General features: G+C 42.3%; 1 long non-coding RNA gene across 2 annotated transcripts in view; it reads left to right on the top strand.

Moving 5' to 3' along the window:
- The window catches only part of LOC109548017 (uncharacterized), a 50,321-nt gene extending 39,468 nt beyond the window's left edge, over positions 1-10,853 (top strand). Inside the window, exons 4-5 of one of the 2 annotated variants that reach the window (XR_012329967.1) lie at positions 8,413-8,556; positions 8,959-10,853. This is a non-coding gene — a long non-coding RNA (uncharacterized lncRNA). The remainder of the gene's footprint in view (positions 1-8,412; positions 8,557-8,958) is intronic. The other variant, XR_002174005.3, reaches the window with a different exon arrangement.
- The last annotated feature ends 6,679 nt before the right edge of the window (positions 10,854-17,532 follow it).

Consider the following 17,532-nt stretch of genomic DNA (forward strand, 5'->3'; position numbering starts at 1 on the left):
AATGGTGATGTTCATTTATGAACCAGATCTGCATATGCCATACTATCTTTAAACAGAAAAGAGAGAGGAAAAAAAAGCAGTAAATGGGCAGGTTCCGCGGGCCCTCAATATCTGTGGGTTCCGGAATTCAATCTACTATTGGTTGAATCCACAGATGCAGAACCCTCGGGTACGGAGGGAGGGCCAATTGTATTAGGCCACTTCATATAAGGGACTTGAGAGTCTGTGGATTTTGTTATCCTCGGTGGGTCCTGGAAGCCACCCCCCACAGATAGCTAGGCAGACGACCGTCATAAGTGCTAAGGAAGCGGCAGATAATTGAGGCAGTGAGAGGGGGAGAGATGGTTATGCCAGGAGTGAGCACTTCATAAATATGAATTGTGAACTCGTTTTCAGGTCTAAGCTAGGGGGTATTTTTGGTATTGTTTTAATTGGCTGTGGATGCTCTAACAGCAAGCCAACTCAAGCATGTCTATATACTTTGTAATACAACACACATTATCCTGTTGACAAAACATGAATAAATGTTATCCTTCCATTTCCATTTAAAGGAAAAATTCCTTCGAACTTGGCTCAGAACTCTCCAACTAGAAGAAGTGTTTCTCTATCTATTTTACACCAGGTCCTTCCTGCCTGTCTTCTTCCTTCCTTCCTTCCTTCCCATTTCCAAGGAGGATCTGTCCTTGCCAAATCTTGGTCTTTGCAGTCAACCAGTCCTCTGAAACGTAGAAAAGACAGAGTGTGCTCCCAAATAAACTACTACCAGTAAGTCGTTATTCAAAGAATCTCCTCGTTCCTTGGGACTCCACATAGGCTATGGAGAATATATGGGAGAATCAAACAGCAAACCAGCCTGAGATTTGTGGACAGGGCAGAAATGATTAACATGGGAATGTTCAAACAACTCACCTCCTTCTTCCTCTCTGACAAGCCTCCTCCAAACAGGAGCTCAGTTCCCCTCCTCTTCGCCCAACTAAGGAGGGAAGATCCTTTCTTGCCTCTGGATAAGCTCCGTCAGTCCACAAAAAGAAGGAATGGGAGCAGGGCAAAGAAAAGAAGCTAAAAGCATCAGGATGGGATCTTTGGAGAGACGTGGAATGGGGAAGCCCTGTGGTTGGGTGGGTGTATGTATTTGGATCTTCTTCACAGATTTTAAGGAAGTCGAGGCAGGTATTTGAACAATTTTCTGGTTACTTTAGGTTGTTGGTGGGTAGAGTTTCTGTATTTCCAGGAACCAGAGCCACTTCTGGTTGCCCTGCCAAGCTTACAACATTCCGTGACTACGAGACCAGCAAGGATCAGCTCACCTGGCTCTCTGGGTGGTTGGAGGGAGGTGAGCGAACAAAGTAAATCAACTCAAGAGCAACCAATGTGGAAGGATCACCTGTCAGTGAACTACGAGGTTAAAGTTTTCAAACTGCCATTTTTAGAGGAAAAAAGATGTGGAATATCAGCAATTTCTTATGTTTCAATCACATGTATTCTCCTAATCTTAAATCCATTTCTAGAATGTTTTAAAAGGACTATGAAACTGAATATGTGGGAAGGAATGGACTTGGATGTCAAAAGATAGTTGAATTCTGGAGCTTTTTCTTAGTAGATGTACGGACTTGGGCAAGTTAGCTCAACTCCTGAGTCTTAGTTTTCTCATCTGAAAAATAGATATAATAACATCTACATACCTCATAGGGATGGAGTGAGAGATGATAAGGCATGTAGAGCTTTCAGCCACATTGTCGGCCCTCAGATGTTAGTTTGTCCACTGAACCCACTGCATTGAAGTCTTCAGCTTTTATTTGCCTGAAATGTTGGACAATAGTTTGTTTCTCCGGAATTTCACTAACTCCAGCAACTCAGAATAGGTTGCTTAAGAGAAAGAAGGAAGCTGCTGGCTCATCCAGCCTAATGCCACACTTTACACACGTGAAAATCCAAGCCCGGATACATTTCCATAGGTCACAAAACTAAGCCAGTGTCAAGATCCCTGCTGCCCAGGTCCAAGCTGCCAATTCCAGAGGGTTGACTAAGTTGTGAAAGAGAGTTGGTCTGACCTTGCATTTCACTATCCTTTCATCCACCCAGCAGAAACCCAGGGTGGGGAGGAGAGGGACAAAGAGAACCCTGAATGTGCCCCAATGTCAACTTTACTTTCAGGCACAGATAATAAAGGTTCTATGTATAATGAAGGCTCTCCTTCACCCTAGGAGACCTGGAGCTGCCCCAAGGCCTAGGCTGCAAGAGCAGATTGATTTCTTCTCACCATCAATTATTTGTAGTTGCCTGGGGAGCTATGTTGAGGAGTATTCTTTGACCATTTCCAGGCTCAACAAGACAGGGTTCTATGATGGATGAATAATATCTGCTTTGGGTGTGGAAAGGGAAAGTAGCAGCATGAATTCCTGGACCCTATCTCCAATGGATTCTGCTGAATCAGAATCTCTAGGGATGTAGCTGAGGCATCTGCCTTTTAAATAAGCTCCCTGGGTGAAGTTTGAAAACCACTGACCTAGTGGACAAGCTAAAAATCCCTCTGAGTATGCCCTGGGTAGGTTTCCTGGGACCTGTCTCAGTGGGTTCCCTGAAGTTGATGAGACGTGTGATGTAGGAGAAAAGATCTCACAGCAGTGAAGCGTGAGCAGATGCTGCTTTGTCCAGATCCTCCTCAGTCTGCCATCAGTCTAGCCGGGACTGTCCTTGAGGCCTGAAAAAGCACCCAAAGGCACTGGGGTAATCACAAGAAAACGGCAGATAACATTTATAGCAAACTGGTTGTCATGGGTTGAATTGTCTCCCTCCAAAAATTTATGTGTTGAAGTTCTAATCCCTCGTACCTCAGAATGTGACCTTGCTTGGAAAATAGGGTTGCTGCGGATGTAGTTAGTTACGATGAGGTTATATTGGTGTAGGGTGGGCCCCTAACCCAATATGACTGCTGTCCTGGAAAACGGGGAGACTTGACACAGAGGTAGACCCATGCAGCGGGAAGACAGTGTGAAGAGACACAGGGAGGAGATGGCCATTTCAGGCCACGGAGGGGGCCTTCACGCATAGCTCTCAGAAGGAACCAACACTTTGATTTTAGACTTCTAGCCTTCTGACAGTTTCAGAACTGTGAGACAGTAAATATTCTGTTGTTTAAGCTAGCCAGTTTGTGGTTATTTGTTAAGGCAGCCCTCACGAATTAATACACTGGTCTAAGGACATTAGGTACTATTACCATGCCAACTTTAGAGATGAAAGGCCACGATATAGGGAGGCTTCAGGTAACTGCCCAAGGTCATACAGCTAGATGGTGGAATGAGGATAAAACCCAGATTTAGCCCTTCTCTTGCCCTGGGATTGCCTCTCATGGGAATAGCTTGCAACTTCCTGATACTGAACCTGCTTTGCCCATTCCTGCCTCTCTGTCCCCCTGCATGGCATGCTATGCTGACCTGGGTTCTTATAGCCAATAACCAGTCCATCTCTGGGTTTTGCCTCGTTTCTGTGCTGTCACTGCCCTGAGGGATAATGAGCTTACGTCCGCCTGAGCTTCCACAATGTTGATGTGTGTCCTTGTTCAACAAGACGAATAATCTCCTGAAATAAGCATGATAATAACTGAAGAAATGAAAGGAGTACAAAGTATGCTAGGAAGATGGTCTGTGCCTAAAATATTAGAACATGTGAAAATGGAATCACCTTTAATTTTCCTCCTTTTCAGTGGAGAGGGAGGATTATATCTGTAATATCATTGTTTATATTGCCATAAAAAAGAGCTTTGTAATCTATTCATTTGCTGTAAAAATGTTTCCAGAGGTCTCAGCTACTGTTTTTTTCTTCTCAAGTTTCTTGATGCTGATGGGATCCTTCAAAGACTCAAGCCCATTGGACTATAAATCCCATAAGGGGTTATAGCCCTGATTATAATACATTGCTATATTCATTTCTATCGACCCATGAATTTTACTGTTGTTATTATGTGACCTAAGAGCCAAGGCTGCTCTGTGGGGAGGGGAAATGGTGACTAGATTAACTGGGCAGAGTTTTCCAAAGGCTTCCAATCCCATGTGAAGTAATTGGTCTGATTTTTATATATGTTCATTAATATTTTATATCTGATTCAGGAAATATAGAATCAGAAGAATGTATAACCAAAGGCAAATTTAGAGCGAGTCTGTTGGTAGTAATTCACTTGAGCAACATGGTTAAATAAATATAATTGACTTTTTGAAGACATACATTTTATACAGTAAGGAATGTGAGTTTTTAATTGAAAGATAAGGAAACAATGTGTAAGCATTATGTCTATATCACAGATTTTACAGGGCAGGTTGAACAGAGAAGCTTTGCCTCCCAGGATTGTGAGCAAATATGCAAAGAGGTAGTGCTTAAGAAAGTGATCTGAAAGATGGTGGCGTGGTTTATAGAGGCAAAGCAGGGACTTTCCTGGTGGCACAGTGGTTGGGAGTCTGCCGGCCAATGCAGGGGACACGGGTTCAATCCCCGGTCCGGGAAGATCCCACATGCCGCGGAGCACCTAAGCCCATGTGCCACAACTGCTGAGCCTGTGCTCTGGAGCCCGTGAGCCACAACTGCTGAGCCCCTGCACCATAACTACTGAGACCCACGTGCCTAGAGCCCCTGCTCCGCAACAAGAGAGGCCACCACACTGAGAAGCATGCACACCACAGAGAAGAGTAGCTCCCACTCACCACAACTAGAGAAAGCTCACATGCAGCAACGAAGACCGAACGCAGCCAAAAATAAATAAAATAAAATAAATTATAGAGGCAAAGCATGGTCATATCCATAAGAATCACCATTTTCTCACTGGGCCTCTTTCTATATGAAAGCCCTTGTCAAAATCATATTCCATCCTCAGGTTGAATCTCCAATACCCTCCCCTCCTCAGCCTTCCACGCCCTCCAAGGCGCCCCTGGAGTCCCCATTGGCCGTCACTGGACATCTGGGCCGGCACCTCACTCTGCCTGGTGTTGTGGTTATTTGAGAATATTCTCTGGCCACACTTCCCCGCCCCCAGATTCTACAAATGAAAACCCCTTGATCTTGTGGCCTTGGTTCCTGGCCCGCCTGGGGGATGTAAAGCCCCTGTACCTCAGATTAGCTTGCCTGCAGAAGATCCTGCTTTCTCTTCCTTGCTTCCTGATCCTCTCCCTGCCGCCAGAAGTCAAGTATGCTGGAAAACCAGGGAAACAGAGAATAGACCATTTACCCTGAGACACTGAGCTCCCTGACATGTACTAACTGCTTGTTAAAACCCTTTCCCCAACTACTTTTACCTTCTAAGTGTTAGGAATTAGAAAACTTCCAAATGCTTTTTTCCTTATGGGCAGAGTATAGGGAGTAGATGCTTGCCTCTTATTCCATAAGTTTGGCTCTCTCTCTCTATTGGTTAGGGTCAAACTATCTGCTATAATAAATACACCTCAAACTTTTTTTTTTTTTTTTTTTTTTTTTTTTTTTTTTTTTTGCGGTACGCGGGCCTCTCACTGTTGTGGCCTCTCCCATTGCGGAGCACATGCTCCGGACGCGCAGGCTCAGCGGCCATGGCTCACGGGCCCAGCCGCTCCACAGCATGTGGGATCTTCCCGGACCGGGGCACGAACCCACGTCCCCTGCATCGGCAGGCGGACTCTCAACCACTGCGCCACCAGGGAAGCCCAAACCTCAAACTTTTAAAAAATAGAAGTATAGTTGATTTACAATGTTGTGTTAGTTTCTGGTGTATAGCACAGTGATTCGGTTATATATATACATTTTTTATCATATTGTTTTCCATTATAGATTGTTACAGAGTATTCAATATTGTTCCCTGTGCTATACAGTAGGACCTTGTTGTTTATCTATTTTATGTATAGTAGTGTGTATCTGCTAATCTCAGACTCCTAATTTCCCCATCACCCTTTCTCTGTCTGGCTTACTTCACTTGGTATGATATTCTCTAGGTCCATCCATGTTGCTGCAAATCTCATTATTTCATTATTTTTTATGGCTGAGTAATATTCCATGGTGTGTGTGTGTGTGTGTGTGTGTGTGTGTGTGTGTGTGTGTGTGTATACCACATCTTCTTTATCCATTCATCTGTTGATGGACATTTAGGTTGCTTCCATGTCTTGGCTATTGTAAATAGTACTGCTATGAATATTGGGGTACATGTAACTTTTTGAATTAGAGTTTTCTCTGGATATATGCTCAGGAGTGGGATTGCTGGGTCATATGGCAACTCTATTTTTAGTTTTTTAAGGAACCTCCATAGTGTTTTCCATAGTGGCTGCACCAACTTACTTTCCCACCAACAGTGCAGAGAGACCTCAAATTTTTAGTGGCTTAACACAAGGGAACTTTATTTCTCCATTATGTAACAGTCTGATGTGTATAATCCTACTCAGCAGAGAGCGTTCTTACTTATGGAAATCCAGACGCTAAGGTTCCTTCCATCTTGAGAATCTTCTTTCTTCTGCTTCCAGTTAATGGAAAATTCTTAAAATGGCACATCTCTTCTACTCACATTCCATCGGTGAGAACAAGTCTGATGGCCACATCTGGATACAAGGGGTACCGGGAAATAATGGTTGGACAGTCACTTCCCAGCAATGAATTCACACCCAAAAGGGGGAGCATACATTTTGGGGGGTTAGCTAGCAGTCTCTGTCACACTATCTTAGTGTGGGTGAGAACCATGGTATTAACATACTTATTCCCTGCCAAATTGCCTCACTCCAGTCCAGCAAGCAGAGTTTTCAAAGCTGTCCTTGAGTTTGGCTGGACCCTGTACTGTTCAATCTCCACCATCAGACCTATGCCAAGCCTTTGGAAGTGCTGGCAATGTGTTACGGGAACTGTTGTAGAAGGGTCAGCAGCAAGTTGTCCATCAGGGTCCCCATCCACTGCCTGCAGCAGCCCTTCCCTGTTCTGCAACTTTACTCTAGATAATTACAGGGCTGGAGAAGGACACGCTTATTTCTTCCCCTGTTGGCATGGCTAAAATAAATATATTTTGAAATCACATCCTGGTCATACTTGCTTCTCTTTCAGCACCTACGACTGTTTCCACATCAGCCCCAACACAGTGCCTTGTTCAGACAGGTTCATACACGTGTTGAATGAATAGACAAACTAACATTAATGTCTTAACAATGTCCAAGGGGAACTGTATATCAGGGTCCTAAACGGTTTATACGCCAAGTAACCCAAGCCCCCCAAATAAGCTTATTCGTGCAAACATGACATGGGGACCACCCAACGCAAGGGAGACACCCCAACCCATGTTCTTGGATATCAGTGCTCATGAAATAATGCTTTTGATGGGTCTTTTCCAGTCACTCTTCGCTAAAAAGAGGATTTTTTTTCTTTGCAGCTGAGGCGGATTGTTACTTAGGATTGTAACGAAGTGTATTGATATTCCAAGTTGGGCTGGGCTGGTGTGAATCACTACTGGATTCTTAGTTGCTCTGCCCTTGAGCACCTTGGGCAGCCAGGACCCTGTGCACAGAGCTGAGCACATCAGAGCCCAGTACTGTCTCTCACCGCTTAAGCTAGAGGCGCGGAGACCGTGGTTGTCAGCCTGGGTTATTGGGTTGGATTTGAGGGAAGGGAAAATATGAAGTGGTAGAATCCTTAAGGGGGAGACACATGGATACTGAATAGGTACTTTAATGCCTACTTAGAATTCAGTGAACAAAATTTATGACCAGATAAAGAAATCAGAAAGGCAGAAGTACAGAAAGTGTTTGTGAGAAGAAAATAGTATTGTGAAAACATTCCCATTATCCCGAAGATTGGCCTAAATGAAACGTTCACCTATTCAACTCATCCTCAGTTGTTGGTGAAGCGGAGCTGCTTTCATTTCCTTTAAGCCTCGGAGGCATCTGGGAGGTAATTTGCCATGAAGTCCCTGGGGGAGGTCAATGCACTTAGATGCAGGTTCTCCGTGGAATCCAGAATGGAAGGGGTGGGGTTGGGGTCCTGCCTAGCTGTTCTCCCCTGCCTGCTGGGAAGCCTGGTAGATGAGGTCAATGAGGGGGCACCAGAGGGTGGGGGAAGGAGAAGGTTGGCTGCTAGTAACCATTTTAAAGATCTACCAGGGAAACTGAGATATTTAATAGTAGATGCCCATCTATTGATTGGGACCAGAAACCTATGCTCCCAGACACATCTAAGAGTTAATAGTGGTACCTTCCATTGATTTATGGGAAGTAGTTTCTAGGCAACTGTGAGCTTGTTTTTGGTGACTTTCATCTCCCCTTCTATTTGTTTAAACACCTTTTAATATTTTCATCAGAAATAATACCATTATAAATTAATTTCTCTGCCCTCAATTCTAAAATGCAAATATTCCTGAAAAGGGTCACAGGCATAGCCGAAACACACTAAAATGATCCTGGCTTATTAGATGTTTTCTGTCAATAGGAGGAAATGTTGAAGAATGTTGGGAATTGGGAAGTGGAAGGAAAATCAAGGAGACACTGTGGCTTCTGGACTGGAGCCATATGGTAGCTGGGAAGCCTTTAATGTACACCTCAAACCTGTGGAAACATGTACATAATTACTTACGTAAGTACAATGCCTTGGTCATTTGACGTATTTTACTCTGCAATATGAATATGATGACTCTTTCCAAATGTATGGAGTTTTCACCCTAACACACAAGGCTTAGAACTATTTGACAAAAGCTTATTTACACTCTGAATAAGCTTAGAGTTGGGTTTGCTTGGAAGTTAAGTTAATGATAAACATCTAATGTAAAATAAAAGCATGCAAATTGGTACAACCTTTTGGGAAGACAGTGTCTATTAAAAATTTGCATGTGCATACTCTTTGGTCCAGCAATCCTACTTCTGGGAATTTTTCCACCAAAATATTCCCAGAGTTATGCCAGGATATTGCATAGGATGTTCCCTTAAGTGCTGTTTATAGTGGTGAATAATTAGAAGTAATTCAAATGTCCTTTTTTAGGAGATTCGTTAAATAATTCAAGCAACAATCATAAAACAGAATACCAAGAGACTTAAGAAGAGTGAGGCATTTCTGTAGTTACTGATCCAGAGAGATGTCAAAGCTATATTATTACATGAACAGGCAAGTGCAATCTGATACAATTCTCTAGATGGCTGTACATTCTCAGAAAAGGTCTGCAAGGACACATACCAAATTGTTAAGTGGTAGTCATCTGAAGGGGACGAGGAACTTCTACTTTCTCTTTTCATTATTTCTGTGCCGTTTGAGTTTTCAATAACATCTATTACTTTTGCAATAATTTTTTTTATAGAAACTATATCCTGCCAAGGTGTGGCCTCAGTTTTGTTCACAAGCCCTCCTCACCAGGGGAATGCTCTTTCTTCTCATGCCTGCAGTGCTAGGTGTGTGCACTGCTTCTATTTCTACATCCTCTCTGATCTCCTGCCCTCTGCTGTGTGCTGTGGGTACAAGGTCTCCTCCTTACCAAGTCACTGTCAGTGCCTCCATCCTTTGAGATTTGATGTTTTGCTTCAAATTCTTTTAAACTTGCTTTCCTTTCCTCACATGCCCTTTCCCTGTTCTTGTTTTCATTGCGTTCCTTCTCCCTCCTGCAGTTTTCTCTACCCTCTGCTATCCATTGTCTTTTTCATGTGGACTTTTCTTTCTCTCTGAAGAATTCCATTTTCTAAAAGCTATCTTTCCCTCACTGCTGTTGTTTACTGCCACCCACTCCAAACAGGGTGGAAAGCTCTCCTTCACCTACTGTAACTGAAAGTCTGAACTCATCTGCTTTCAGCTGCTGGCATTCATACCACCAGCTAAAGGGTTCAGTAGTTTTGCAGTAATTCCCTGACTTTCTAACTCTGCACTGTCAGAGAGGCAACTGAAACACTGTCACAGGCAGCATGTAACCTGCTAACTGTCAGAGGAATAGCAAGTGGGCGGGGTTGACCAGCCTTCAAGATGGCCCCTGGGATCCTTACCTCCTGGCGTTCCCACCCTCTGTAGTTCCCCTTGGACCTGTGTGACCAATAGAGCACTGTGGAAGTCACTGTGTATGATTTCTGAGGCCAGATCATGAAAGACATTGCAGCTTCTTCCCTGGGTTCATGGATTGATAGATGTCCAGTTGTAGATATCCCAAAATTTATTGAACTAATCCTCTATTATTGGATATTTAAATTACTTCATATGATTTGCTATTAGGTTTGCTGTGGTGTGATTTGCTGTGGTAAATTTCCTTTTACATTGAGTTTTACCCACTTACACAAATATATTTTCAGAAAGAATTCTTAGGTGTGAAAGTGGGGGTTAAAGAAAATACACATTTTGACGCTTTTGCTCTGTATTGCCGCAGTACCATTTACTGAGCTCTTAACTACTTTTCCTGATCTTAGATTTATCAGGCGCATCTGTGGGCTTTATCCTAGTTTCTCTGCCAATGGTATAATTCACCTAAAAACAACAGATACGGATGCATATCTGGTTCTGGGGAAAGCCAGTTATCATGCTGTGGGAACACTCAAACAGCCCCAAGGAGAGGCCCACATGTAGAGGAACTGAGGCTTCCTGTCAAACACTGGCACCCACTTGGCTGCCATCTTGAGACACCTTGGAAGTGGATCCTCCAACTCCAGTTAATGATTCAGGTGGCTGACGTTCCAGCGGACATCTAGCCTCATGAGAGACCTGAGTCAGAATCATCTGAACAAGCCAAAGTCTTGACTGACTCACATGAAGTGATGAGATAATAAATGATTCTTATTGCTGTAAACCGCTAAGTTTTGTGGTTATTTGTTCTTCAGCATTAGATGAATAATATAAGAACCATGTCCCAAATACATGAACTAGCCCTCCTCAACAGTCTTTCTATGTTTACTTTTTGTGAAGTTAAGGCTGTAGAAAGAAGTAACCTAAGAGCACAGGCTTTGATGATAGACCTGGTTCTGATCCCAGCTCCATGAAATCCTAGTTTTTTGACCTTGGATAAAGTTGTTTAACTTCTCTCAGCCTCAGTTTCCTCATTTTTAAAATGGGGAGCCCCAAACCATAAAACTCCTAGAAGAAAACATAGGCAGTAAGCTCCTTGAAATCAGTCTTGGCAACGATTTTTTTTCTTGTATTTGACACCAAAAGCAAAAATAAACAAGCGGGACTACATCAAACTACAGCAAAGGAAATCATCCAAAAAATGAAAAGGCAACTAAGGAATGGGAGAACATATTCGCAAATCCTAAGTCTGATAAGGGGTTAATATTCAAAATATGTAAAGAAGAACTCACAAAACTCAATAGCAAAAACCCCCAAACAATCTGATTAAAAATGGACAGAAGGGGGTGGGATAGGGAGGGTGGGAGGGAGACGCAAGAGGGAGGAGATATGGGGACATATGTATATGTATAGCTGATTCACTTTGTTATACAGCAGAAACTAACACACCATTGTAAAGCAAATATACTCCAATAAAGATGTTAAAAAAAATGGACAGAACAGAATAGACATTTTTCCAAAGAACACATACAAATGGCCAAAAGGTACGTAAAAAGTGCTCAGCATCATAAATCATCAGGAAAATGCAAATCAAAACCACAATGAGATATCACCTCACACTTGTTAGAATGTCTATCATCAAAAAGACAAGAGGTAACAAGTGTTGGTGAGTATGTGGGGAAAAGGGAATACTTGTACACTATTGGTGGAAATTTAAATTGGTGTAGACACTATGGAAAACAATATAGAGGTTCCTCAAAATATTAAAAATAAAATTACCATATGATCCAGCAATTCCACTTCTGGGTGGAATATATATCCAAAGGAAACAAAATCAGTATCTTGAAGAGATATCTGCACCCTCATGTTTATTGAAGCATTATTTACGACAGCCAAGATGTGGAAACAACCTAAGTGTCCATCGACAGATGAATGGATAAAAAAGAAGTGGTTTATGTACAATGGAGTATGTAAAAAGGAAGAAAATCCTGCCATTTATGGACAAAATGGATGGATCTTGAGGGCATTGTGCTAAGTGAAATAAATCAGACAGGGGAAGACAAATATTGTGTGATCTCATACGTGGAATCTAAAAAACCAAACTTATAGAAATAGAGAACAGCCTGGTGGTTGCCAGTGACAGGGATTGGAGGTGGGGGAAATGGGTAAAGGTGGTCAAAACATACAAACTTTCAGTTATAAGATAAATAAATTCTTGGAATGTAATGTACAGCATGGTGACTATGGTTAACAATACTGTATTGTATATTTGAAAGTTGCTAAGAAAGTAGATCTTAAAAGTTATCATAAAAAGTTTTTTGTAGATATGCGAGATGACAGATGGTAACTAAAATTATTGTGGTGATCATTTCACCATATATACATATATTAAACCATTACATTGTTCACCTTAAACTAATACATTGTTATATATCAATTACACCTCAATAAAACTGGAAAAAAGGAAAATGGGGGAGAATGATGGTATCTGCCCAGCAGAGCTGTAGATTAAAGATGTTATATGTAAAAAACAAAAGTATCCCAGATCCCATCACAGGGTCAATGTTTAGAAAATATCATCTTTAAAGAAGACAAAGAGATCCAACAGCAAAAGCAGAAAACTCCTCTCAATGTTTCTCTCCTTAATTCTTTTCTGGTCAGATGTATATAAAGCTAACAAAAATTTGGATTCAGTTCAATTTTGTTTTGCTTCTAAATTCATTGCTAATTCACTGTCTTGTTTTTGTGTGAATGGACTTATTCAAAACTTAGAATGGGACACAGGAGTCCTTGAGAATGTTTTGACCAGTACATTAAATCAAGAGGAATATGAGACTGGTGCTTGCCTTCCGTTATGGATAGAGCAACACCGTTCAGATTTTCATTATGAAAATGGACACCTTCTCAATGGACTAAGCATTTTCTCTGAGTCAGAGCATGAGAGACAGGTTGCCATTGCTTTTCCTATTACTGTAAATGCACATTAGTGGAACTTTACCAACAGATACACCTTCCAGAGATTTTTTTTACGGTGTACACTTTTACGGTGGAATGAATAATTCAAAGCTTGTGTAGACCCCAAATTCCAGGCTTAAATTGTTAATGAATCTATCAGTGTGACAGATGCATCAAAATAGAAAACTACTAAATATTTATAATGATTCCTTATTAAGTTACTGAGTGATTCCACTTTCCCAAGCTAATAACTTGAGCCGTAAAGGCAGCACTTTTTTTTTCTTTGCAAGAATATCCTTCCATCTCCCAACCAGTTAATTAAGTTGTTTAGGAAAAGAACTTGTAAGATTCATGTCAAATGGCAGAATCAAAAGATTTATTGAAATTGATGATATGCTCAGGAAAATCTGTTGCTGGGTCAAAAGAAGGTCTGTAAGAATTAATTTTAAAAAACCCATCAGGATAGATCACCAGCACTACTGATAAGCATTAACTTTATTCAGAGTAAATAATTTGAGAAGTTTTTACATAATTATTTTTCTTATCGGGGATTTTCTGTTAGTATACTTTAAACAGTTGTCTATAAACCTTATTTTAGGGGAGTAGACTAATACTTAAAATAGACATTAATTAAATTATATTAGTTTTTTTTTTGTTGTTGTTTGTTTGTTTTTGCCGGCCTCTCACTGTTGTGGCCTCTCCCGTTGCGGAGCACAGGCTCACGGGCCCAGCCGCTCCGCAGCATGTGGGATCTTCCCGGACCGGGGCACGAACCCGTGTCCCCTGCATCGGCAGGCGGACTCCCAACAACTGCGCCACCAGGGAAGCCCTTGACCCAGTTTTGACCAAAGTAGACTCTGGCAGACAAGGTTAGTTTTCCACCCAGACCCACTTTGTATCAATCAGGGCTCAATTAGAGAAACAGAACCACCAGGAGGTGTGTGTGTGTGTGTGTGTGTGTGTGTGTGTGTATGATATACGTATGATTTTTAGAATAGAGATTTCACCTTATGTAATTGTAGGGGCTGGTTAAACAGTCTCCTGAGAGGCTGTCATCTCATATCTGATGGTGGATCCTGAAGTCTGCATGCAGAGCAGGCAGTTGGGAAGGGAGGATGGATAGAAAGTGGGGGAAAACAAGGACCAGCTGGAATCCACGAACATGCGCTGGAGCCCACGTCAGTTCTCACTGCCTACCGCCTTGATATCATGGGTGTCCCATAGGAGGAGCATGTGGCCTTCGTCATGGAGCTAAACAAACACCTGACCCAGGAGTGGGAGAGGATACAGGAAGAGCCAAGGCAAATGGAGTCTCCTTGGAGTTCCCTTACCCAAGGGTAAGTTATAGGCCTGGTTACTGTCCCACATCAGTGAAGCGAGCCAGCAGATAAGCAACGACATGTGTGAGCTACAAAAAAACGCCTGACTCCACCTTCTGAGCATAAAAAATAAAGTGCCACTGCTCCACTTTCAGCCTCCAAATCTTGTACGAAGTGTATTTTTGGCCCTCCCTAACCGGAAACTTAGGTGGAAGGGAATTCTCAGATATGAAGTCCGGTCTAGCTGCATCTCCATATTACAAAGCTTCCGCAACCATGGATCCTTTATACCATTTGATTTTTCTTTGTGCCTGCTCTCTCTACCTGCTTTCAGTGTGCTTTAGGCTCTCAACCAGCACCTGCAGCTCTTCTTTTGGAGGGATGAACTCGGGCTACTGGAATGGCTTTCCCTGGAAGTGCCTGGGAGTTTCCTTTTCTCCAGGCAGCCCTTGACCTGTGACTGACCCATTGTATCAGTCCTTGGTGTATCCCAGTTACTGGGGTCTTTGCTTTGGATCTAAGTTTCTCGATAATAAAATTTATCTCTGGCATCTTATATGGCCCAGTGGCTGAAATTTTTTTTCCAGAATCTTATTTTTCCTATGACAAGGTCCCTGAGAGAGGCTGTGACTCTCTGAAATTGATGAACTGTCTTTGTGATGACCTGATCTATACCTCATTTGATAGACACCCTAGGTCGTAGATCCTAGGTCCCCCATTCTTTTCTTGTGAGCTGATTATCCGGGTCTGGACTCACCATAAGACTTACCTCTCATATGCCCTTCCCAAGACTATGAACTCTGACTTGGGCTTATATGTTCAGATCTCAGCCTTTGACCAACCACCAGGCTTTCTGGATCTGCTTGTCAGAGGCTTCCCCAGACTGATCCTTCATGTTTCTGCCTGAGCCCCATTTCTGACAAAAAAGAAGGAGCTGTCAAATAACAATTTTTGATAAGTGAAGAAATACAGAAGTCAAAGATTGAAGAATAAAAGACAAAAAAAATTTATTTAACAGTGTTCCAGATATTGTTCTAGATGTTGGACACATTGCACTGAACTAACCAAAGTCCCTGCCCTCATGGAGCTTATCTTCTATGGGGAAGAGAAAGACAATAACAAAAAACAAATATATGAGGTAGAAATAAGGGCTAAAGAAAATAAAGCACAGTACGGAGATAGAAATAGGACAGTGAGCATGTGCTGTTTAGAGACGGTGGTTTGGAAAGTCCTCTCTGATGGGGTCGCATTTGGGCAGAGACCTGAAGGAAAAAGTCAAAGGGAACCGGGGGAGGAGCTTTCCATGTAGATAGAACACAAATGTAAAGGCCCATTAACATTCGAGACTAGGCAGGGAATTACTGCAGCTTACATTAATTGATCACGCGGCCTCCTGCTAAGCACTTTACATATATTATCTCCTTGAATTCTAAACTGTTAATGTTATGATGAATGTTGCTATGAACATTTTTATGCACATGAATTTTTCTCCATTTATTTCAATCATTTTCATCGGGTAAATTCCCAGAAGTAGAATTTTAAGTCAAAGGATATGAATATTTTTATAGCTCTTGATATTTTATTACCAAATTGCCTTCCCAAAGGACTAGACCAACAATTTACATTGCCATCAGGAATGTCCAGTTTAGTGAGGAAGTAAGTATTGAAGCGGCGTGTTTTGTTGTGAATGTCCACACTCAGAGGGACGGTTTAATATTTCCCCAAGTATAGGGTAACAAGATGTTGTTACCTGAAATTTTGTGCTTAGCAATGCCTCCTTTAAGGAAAATTTACTCCCAGGGGACATTTAATCAATATTCCCAGTATAAACCTATACCAGCTTTTAGAGTCCTGAAGTGAGATCAGAAGAAGTTCAAGTTTGGCTTTGCCTTTTATTAGCTGGGTAGTTTTGGGTGAATCTCTTAACTATGCTGGGACTCAGTTTGCTCATCTGTGAAATGGTGATTTGTACTTGGTAAGGATATAAAGAGAATAGAATTATATAGGATATATGGAAGCAGTTTCTAACTCTGGAGCATGGTACCCATTATTTACTAGGCATTCTCTGTCATTGTCCTGTAAGCAGATATGAAGCACAGCGTTTATTATGAGAACATTTTAGTGGTTCTTTTTCTGTGTGACTTCCTCTTCTGGTAAGAGAACTTCAGTTTCTTTGGGGCACCGCCCCGCCCCCTTCACCTCTCACTTCCTCAGTCCAGGTGGCATATAGGAAGCTGACTTTGCACTAGGCTTCTGAGTTGAGTACATGACCTAGACCTAAACCAATCAGTACATTACTCTCCTCCTGACCCCAGTGATTGGTCCAGGGATGGGCATGTGACATAATGAGACGTAATCCTGGAATATTCACTGTAACACCCAGGAGAGCATCTTCCTTTTCCTGCCCTGAGAATAGGTTCAGTATCTTGCCACTGTGGAAGAAGAGCCTGCATAATGTTGCAGCCAAAGCAGGAAAAAGGAGAGCCAAGAGATGCAAAGAGAAAGCCCTGACATCAATGTCTGAGCCCCCTAGTTCAGCCCTGTTTGCCCTGGACTTGCCAGTGACATGAATTAACACATTCTTTTTGCTTAATGCAGTTTCAGATGGATGATCCTTAATTTGAAGCCCAAAGATTTCAGAATTATACAAACCCTGTACATTTGTATAGCACACTTCTGTTCCCAAAGTGTTTCACTATTATGTTAACTGTTGGTTTCTCCCAGCATCCTTGTAAGATAAGCACGGTAAGTGCTATCATACAATTTTTTTTTTTTTTTTTTGTGGTACGCGGGCCCCTCACTGTTGTGACCTCTCCCGTTGCGGAGCACAGGCTTCGGACGCGCAGGCTCAGCGGCCATGGCTCACGGGCCGAGCCGCTCCGCGGCATGTGGGATCTTCCCGGACCGGGGCACGAACCCGTGTCCCCTGCATCGGCAGGGGGACTCTCAACCACTGCACCACCAGGGAAGCCCTATCATACAAATTTAAAGGTGGACTATCTGGAGCGCTGTGTGTGGTGGTCCTGAGCCAGTTCAACACTCAGGTTAGATCTGCTACTTCCTACCTTTCAACCCTTTCCCGAAAGTGGTTTTAAATCATGAATTCTAATTTACAGAAATATTGAAGGATATTCCTAGAAAATCTACTGAGAAAACTCATAACAGAGATTAACTGCATGTATAAGGCAACATGGGGGTATGTATCAAATAACAATATTTATTTCCCGACTGAATAAGTTGTTTTTGTATCCATTCAGCTAATCTGTGTCTTTTGGTGGGAGCATTTAGTCCCCGACTGAATAAGTTG

This window comes from Tursiops truncatus, chromosome 2 (genome assembly GCF_011762595.2).
Source record: "Tursiops truncatus isolate mTurTru1 chromosome 2, mTurTru1.mat.Y, whole genome shotgun sequence".
Classification (NCBI taxonomy): domain Eukaryota; kingdom Metazoa; phylum Chordata; class Mammalia; order Artiodactyla; family Delphinidae; genus Tursiops; species Tursiops truncatus.